Raw genomic sequence first — 7,216 nt, 5'->3', positions numbered from 1 at the left:
ATATGTATTTAATTATTATTTATGTTTTTTTTACAAAACAATATTGTCACCTTTAAAGTACTCTCCATTACACCTGATACACTTCTCAAGTCTGATATTCCATTCTTGGAAACATTTTTCAAACTTCTCTGTTTGGACTGCTAACAACACCTCCATTGTTTTTTTTTCTTCACCTCGTCTATATCATAGAATTGCTGTCTTATCATGTCCTCTGCATTTTCAGAAACAAAAAGAAGGCGCAGGAAACAAGGTCAGGTGAGTAACGTACATAGGGCAAGAGAGGCATGCTGTTTTTTGCCCAAAACTAGCTGACCAAGATGGCTGCATGAGCAGGTGGATTGACATGGTGGCAAAACCAGTCCCTCGTCCACCACAAATCAGGCCGTTTTTTGTTGCACCCTGTTATGCAATCTCTTCAGATACTCTAAATAGAAAGCTTGGTTAAGAATGTGACCTGGTGGAAAGAACTGCAAATGCTCTAGAAGTTGACATTTTCCTCTGTTCAGGAATTTGATGGATGTTCAGACATTTGTCATCAATTGACATTTCACCTTTTTGGAAATGGGAAAACCCCTCACACACTTGATTCCCCTCCCCCCCCATTGTGCTGTTCTTATAAACTGTGTTCAACATCACAACAGTTTATGTAGCATTTTTCCCAAGCATGAAACAAAATTGCATAGCCACATGTTAGTCTCTTAAATTGGCCACTACCAAAAAAAAAAAAAAAAGAGAGAGATTTGAGTGAAACTGCTTTTACAAAAACATTCACTGTTACCAGAGAGAACCTTCCCAGGAGGTGCCACTGGTTGCACTAACTCAGAGTTGCTCAATGCTCGCCTAGTGGGAAAAACGCATACTATGAAAACTCCTCATACTTACCTGGCAGGGAGATACCATTATCATGAAGATAGTTTTCCCAGGGCGAGGCTTATCCATTGCATTCCGGATGTGCTGACCCCTGCGATTTCCCCAAATGTGGAATACTTGACTGCATAATTTGTGGTAGTGGGGGACTGCATTTGTGCTCTCCCCTTTATATATAAAAAGAAGAAAGTTCCTCTCTGCCCAGACCAATTCCGTTTTTTGGGGGGTACTCCTGGTATGCCCAGTAGAGGTACTGTTGAGTGGTAATGGTCCTCCTAGATTCAATTGTTGCAAGAAATGCCCTATCTCTTTCCACAATGGTTATACACGTTTACAATCCCACAAGTTCTAATATTTACACATCCATACAAGCATTTGTTGTTCTTAGATTTTTTTTAATTGAGCTGTCATTGTGGGTTTAAGGTGATTTCTCATCATTTTTCATTTGTATCTCCCAGATGGCTAGTGAGCTTGAATGGTGATATTTTCACTGTATTAAATCATCCTATTCATGAACATTGGATGTTCTTCCAGTTGCAAAGAGTTCTTTAGGTGTCTTTTTATACTGTTTTTTCATTTCCTTTGTGCAAGTGTTTTTTTTTCCTTTGGTTCAGTATATTTGCAGTATTTCATGTTTTGTGTAGCTATTGTAAACAGTTTTTTTTTTATGTCTTCTTCAGAGTTCTTTTCATTAGAATATAGGAGTCGTATTGATTTCTGTTTGTTAATCTTTTACCTTGCTACTTTACCAAATATTGCAATTGTTCCAACAATCTTCTTGTGGAGTCATTACATTTCTCTATACTTAAAATCAAGCCATCTGCAAAAGTGAGAGTTTTATTTCTTGCCCTTGCTTTCTTTCAGTTGTCTAATGGTTCTGCTAAGGCTTCCAGCACGATGTAGAATAGAGTGGTGATAGGGGACATCTTTGTTTAGTTCCAGTTCACAAAGGAAATGTTTACAGTTTTTCCTAATTGAATATGATGTTGACCATTGGCTTTTAGGGTATGGCCTTGATAATGTTGAAGAATTTCCCTTCTATTCCTATTTTATCGGGTGTTGGATATTTTCAGATGCTTTTTTGGGCATCTTTGACATGATAATATAGTTCTTATTCTTTGTCTTATTTAGAGGGTGGATTACATTACTTGTCTTTCTAATGTTGAAACATCCTTGCATCTCTGGTAGGAATCCCACTTGATCGTAGTGAATTACATCTTTGATATGTTGTTGGATTCTATTGGCCAGAATTGTGTTGATCGATTTTGCATCTATGTTCATTTATGTATGAATTAGAATTGAAGCAGTGAAGAGAAAGAGAGAATGATGGAAAAACTAGAAGGGAAGGAAGACCATAGGAGAAAGAGTGAACATGGGTGGGGTGGGAGTGGTGGTGGTGAAAAATAGATGGGGGCTTGGACTGGATGGAGTTAAGGAGTCTGTTGCTATGGAAACATTAACCCAAGTGGATTTGTGTCTTCAAGGCATTTACCTTTATCTACCTGAAAATCATGTTTGCCCTAAGATAGATGGGGCTGCTCAGAGATAGGTGTAAAGATTAGAAAAGAAGAGATTTTAGAGAAAGTCTGAACGAATAAGATAAGTAGCAGAATATGTTTCTTGAGCTTGCCAAACAATCCAAGAGCCACAGTGGGATCCTATAGTTGGGAGACTTGGATGTGTGAGCTGTGAGGAGGTTTTTCATGGTTCTGGTCTTGACAGGTAAGATTTGTGCACTGAATCAGCTAGGATTGATGATAAGTGGTGGGATGGGAGATACTTGAAAGAAAGGAATTTGGTTGGGGTTGGTGTGGCTTGCCTGTGTCTGCCTGAAAGGAGCGGCAGTACAAGCACAAGGGGTTGTGTGATGATGGGGTGTGGAATCCAAAAGGGAGTATAGATTGATTTATAATAAAATAGAATGAAAATATTGTGAAGCAAACATTAGACTGGATTTGGTGGTAAGACAATTTTTTTTTCTCTCTCTCTCTCTCTCTTTTTTTTTTGTCTCTGGTTTTCCGGGAAAAAAAATAAAATAAAATAAACAGAAAACCTGCTAGACAAATTCGAAAAGAGCTGTAACACTAAGACAAATTTTCATAAAAGTGTAGAAAAGCTTTTTCTTTAATGAGTTTGTCACCAGATTATAGATACTGATGAAAACCATCGCAAAAAAATTAAACCAAAATGGGAGAGGGAAATACTCATTTCAACATCATCATCACTGGACGTGTTGGTTTTGGCAAGTCTATCACTACTGGTCACCTGATTTACAAATGTGGTGGGGTTGACAAAAGAACCACCGAAAAAAGAGAAGAAAGATGCTGAGGTGAGAAAGGCTCCTTCGAGTGTGCCTGGGTCTTAAATAAGCTGAAAGCTGCACATGTGTGGCATCAGATTGATTTGAAAAATTTGAGACCAGCAGGAATCATGTTACCATCATTGATGCCCCTGGGCATATATACTTTATCAAAAGCATGATTACAAGAACATCAAAGACTGACTGTGCTGTGCTGAATGATGCTCCTGGTGCTGGGGAGTTTGAAGCTGGTATCTACAAGAATATCCAGACCCAAAAACATTTCCTTCTGGTTTATACACTGTGTGTGAAACAACTGATTGTTGGTGTCAACAAGATGGATTCTATTGAATTCTCTTAAAGGTAAAAGAGAGACGGGGAAATCATTAAGAATATTAACACCTACATTTAAAAAAAATGACTACAACCCTTACACACCAGCATTTTCTAGGTGGAATGGTGACAAAATTCTGGAGCCAAGTGCCAATATGCCTCGGTTCAAGGAAGCCATTTATAAGAATGTCAATGCCAGGGAAACACTCTGCTTGAAGTTCTGGATTGCATCCTGCTACAAAATTGTCCCCGTCATTTGTCTATGAATTTGTCACACTGTGGTGCTTGTACGATGCTGTGATGCTGAAAGCTATGCCACTGTTAATTCAACTTCCAGCAGGGTCACCCAAAGTGAACATATTTCAGCAGAGCTTCCATAGTAAAAACAGACAATAAAGAAAAAATTGGCTCCCCACTTCAAAGGAAGGAGCCCCTGAAAATTGCATGCATAGTTTCTTTCTTTCTTCCTCTCTTCTTTTCTTTCTTTATTTCTTTTTTTCTTTCTTTCTGCATAGTTTCAAAACATTGTAAGTTACTGAGGGCTTAATGAATGGAATCAGAACATTGTTGGAGGTAGCGCTGGAAGATGGGGTCCTTGGATCAGAGGGCACTCTATGTGACTGATGAGATGATTTCTCACAGTGGAATTGACCATGGTGATATGAGTTGGATAGAGTCTGTGAGTGGGGAACGTTCAGCATCTTCAGTTGTTGATGGGGCACAATCCAAGGTAATGAGAAACAGGTACAAAGATGCATTCATGATTGGAACTTGGAATGTATGAAGTATGAATCTAAGAAAGTCATCAAAAATTAAATGGTCACATAAAGTTCAATATCCTAGGCATTGGTGAGTTGAAATGGACTGGTATTTTCAATTTTGAATAAAAAAATCATATGATTTACTATGCTGCAATGCCAATAAGGAGGGATGGCATGGCATTCTTTGTCATAAAGGAAATTGCAAATCAGTCTTAAAGTTCAATGCTCTCATGATAGGTCTATATTTATTCTCAGTCAAGGAAATCTAATCAATATAACTATTCTTCAAATAGTAAGGAAGAACTTGAACAATTCTACTCCTATAAACAGTTGAAACCAACAGTGGGGTCACCATGAGTCAGCATGGATTTGATGGTAGTGAGTTTGGTTTTTCTGGTTTGCCAGTAGGGAATTGATCAAACATGCAATCAAGATAAATTCATAATTATTGATGATTGGAATGCAAAAGTTGAAAACAAAGAGGAAGGAATAGTAGTTGGAAGATATGGTCTTGGTGATAGACATGAAGCTGGAGATTGAATGATAGAATTTTGTAAAACGAACGACTTGTTCATAGCAAATACTCTTTTCAACCACACAAAAAGTGACTATACACATGAACATCTATAGATGGAATACACTCCAATCAAACTGACAACATCTTTTGGAAGAGATAGATTTTCCATGGTCAAAAGCTCAATACTAGATATTAAAACCAGACCAGGGGCTGGTGATGTAACAGAATAAAGCTGAAGAAAATTAACACAATTTAAGAAAAGCCAAAATATGGCCTTGAGTTTATTCCATCTGAAATCCAAAACATCTCAAGAACAGATTTGACGCTTTGAACATTAATGCCAGAAGACTTGCTGAGCGGTGGAAAGACATCAATATCACCATTTATGAAGAAAGTTAAAGATCATTAAGAAGAGAATGAAAGAAAAGATCAAAGGGAATGTCGGAAGAGATCCTGAAATCAGCTCTTAATCATAAAGTAGCTAAAGCAAACGGAAGAAAGGATGAAGTCAAAGAAAATATCAAAGGGTATCTCAAGAAGGCAGAGTCAAATATTGTGATAATATTTTCAACCCCCTAGAATCAGAAATCTGAAAGGGGAGAACATACGTAGTATACCTTAAATGGAAAGAACTCAAGAAAAAAATCAAGCCTCAAATTGCAATATTAAAAGTTTCTGTGAGCAAAACATTGAGTGATGGAAGAAGCATGAAACGAAGATGGAAAGAGTTCACAGACACTGTACCCAAAAGAACTAGTTGCCATGACATCAGCTAAGTAGGTAACATATGAGCAAGAACCAATACTGTTAAAGGAAGAAGTTCAAATTGTGCTGAAAACTAGGCAAAAATCAAGGCTGCAGGAAGTGATGTAATACAAGTGGAATGTGTCAACAAGCTGCTGACGTACTGGAAACACTCATCTATTTAAAATCATTTTATTAGGGGCTCATACAACTCTTATCACAATCCATACAAGCATCCATTGTGTCAAGCACATTTGGACATTCGTTGCCCTCATCATTCTCAAGACATTTGCTCTCCACTTAAGCCCTTGGTATTAGCTCCTCAGTTTTCTCCCTCCCTCCCCGCTCCACACTCCCTCATGAACCCTTGATAACTTATAAATTATTATTATGTTATATCCTACACTCCCTCCCTTCACCCACTTTTCTGTTGTCCATCTCCCAGGGAGGGGGTGATATGTAGATCCTTATAATGAGTTCCCCTTTCTACCCCACCTTCTCTCCACCCTCCAGTATCACCACTCTCACCACTAGTCTTGAAGGGATCAGCTGTCCTGAATTTCCTGTGCTTCCAGCTCCTATCTGTACCAGTGTACATCCTCTGGTCTCGCCCAATTTGTAAGGTAGAATTGGGATCATGATAGTGGGGGAAGGAAGCATTTAAGAATTAGAGGAAAGTTGAATGTTTCATTGTTACTACTGGTTCATCTCCTCCCTGTGACCCTTCTGTATTGGGATGTCCCATTACCTACAGATGGGCTTTGGGTCCCCAATCTGAACTCCCCCTCATTTACAATGATATGCCTTTTTGTTCTTTGATTCCTGATACCTGATCCCTTCAACACCTTTCAATTAGGCCATAGCTAATGAGGACTCTGTAGGCATGGCCTTCTCCTAAGGATTCTGGGAATTCCTGTCTTCCTTCCAGAAGTTGGAACACACTCTCTGGCATTCCTGTTGACAAGCCAGATGGAGCTATGCTGATACAGCCAGAGCCATGGAGCTGGTAGAGCCACATGGAGACCCATGAAAGGGCTCAGATGCTTCCTCCATCACTGGATACACAAGACTTTCCACCCACAGGCCTGTGATCCTCCTGCATTCATTGTCATTGCATGCGTTCCATGAGTCCGAGGAGGATTTATAGACTGATATTGGATATATGGGCTAATATCAGACTTATGGACTTAATCTGGACTGGGCTGGGATGTTTCTTAATATACAATTACTCTTTGATGGAAAGCTCTTTTATTTCTCCCAATTCTTCCGCAGTTTTCTTTATTCATTGTCCAGCTTTCACATGTGACTGAAAATATCATGGTTTAGGTCAAGTGCACCAAAATAATCAAAGTGATAGCTTTGCTCTTTAACACTTTATTTTATTGTATTGTATTTTTTAGCTCAATGGACCAACAGCTTTATTTCAGAATGGGAGAACTAGTCCAAACCCTACTGCATCCCTGGTAGTGAAACAGTAGCACTAGCCACTGTAACACCATTTTGTTGACTGCTGAATGACCTGCCTCCTTCCCTCTGCCATCTTGGAAAGTCCCACTGGTGATTGCTTTTAGAATGTATTCTTATGTTCCCAAGATCAGGATGTTGTAATTAATCTTGTTATTTTCTTTTAACCATTTTATTGGGGGTCATTCAACTCATCACAATCCATACATACATCCCTTGTGTTGAGCACAT

The 7,216-nt window shown here is 38.8% G+C and overlaps 1 non-coding gene and 1 pseudogene across 1 annotated transcript; one reads left to right on the top strand and one right to left on the bottom strand.

Moving 5' to 3' along the window:
- Window positions 1–874: 874 nt before the first annotated feature.
- On the top strand, window positions 875–1,037 carry LOC142454165 (U1 spliceosomal RNA). Its single transcript, XR_012785684.1, has one exon. It is a non-coding gene; the product is annotated as a U1 spliceosomal RNA (small nuclear RNA).
- A 1,839-nt stretch (window positions 1,038–2,876) lies between these two features.
- On the bottom strand, window positions 2,877–2,954 carry LOC142453980 (U7 small nuclear RNA; annotated as a pseudogene).
- Between the last annotated feature and the right edge of the window lie 4,262 nt (window positions 2,955–7,216).

This window comes from Tenrec ecaudatus, chromosome 7 (assembly GCF_050624435.1).
Source record: "Tenrec ecaudatus isolate mTenEca1 chromosome 7, mTenEca1.hap1, whole genome shotgun sequence".
NCBI lineage: Eukaryota > Metazoa > Chordata > Mammalia > Afrosoricida > Tenrecidae > Tenrec > Tenrec ecaudatus.
The sequence above is the reverse complement of the archived record's forward strand: the minus strand, read 5'-3'. Positions and strand labels throughout refer to the sequence as shown.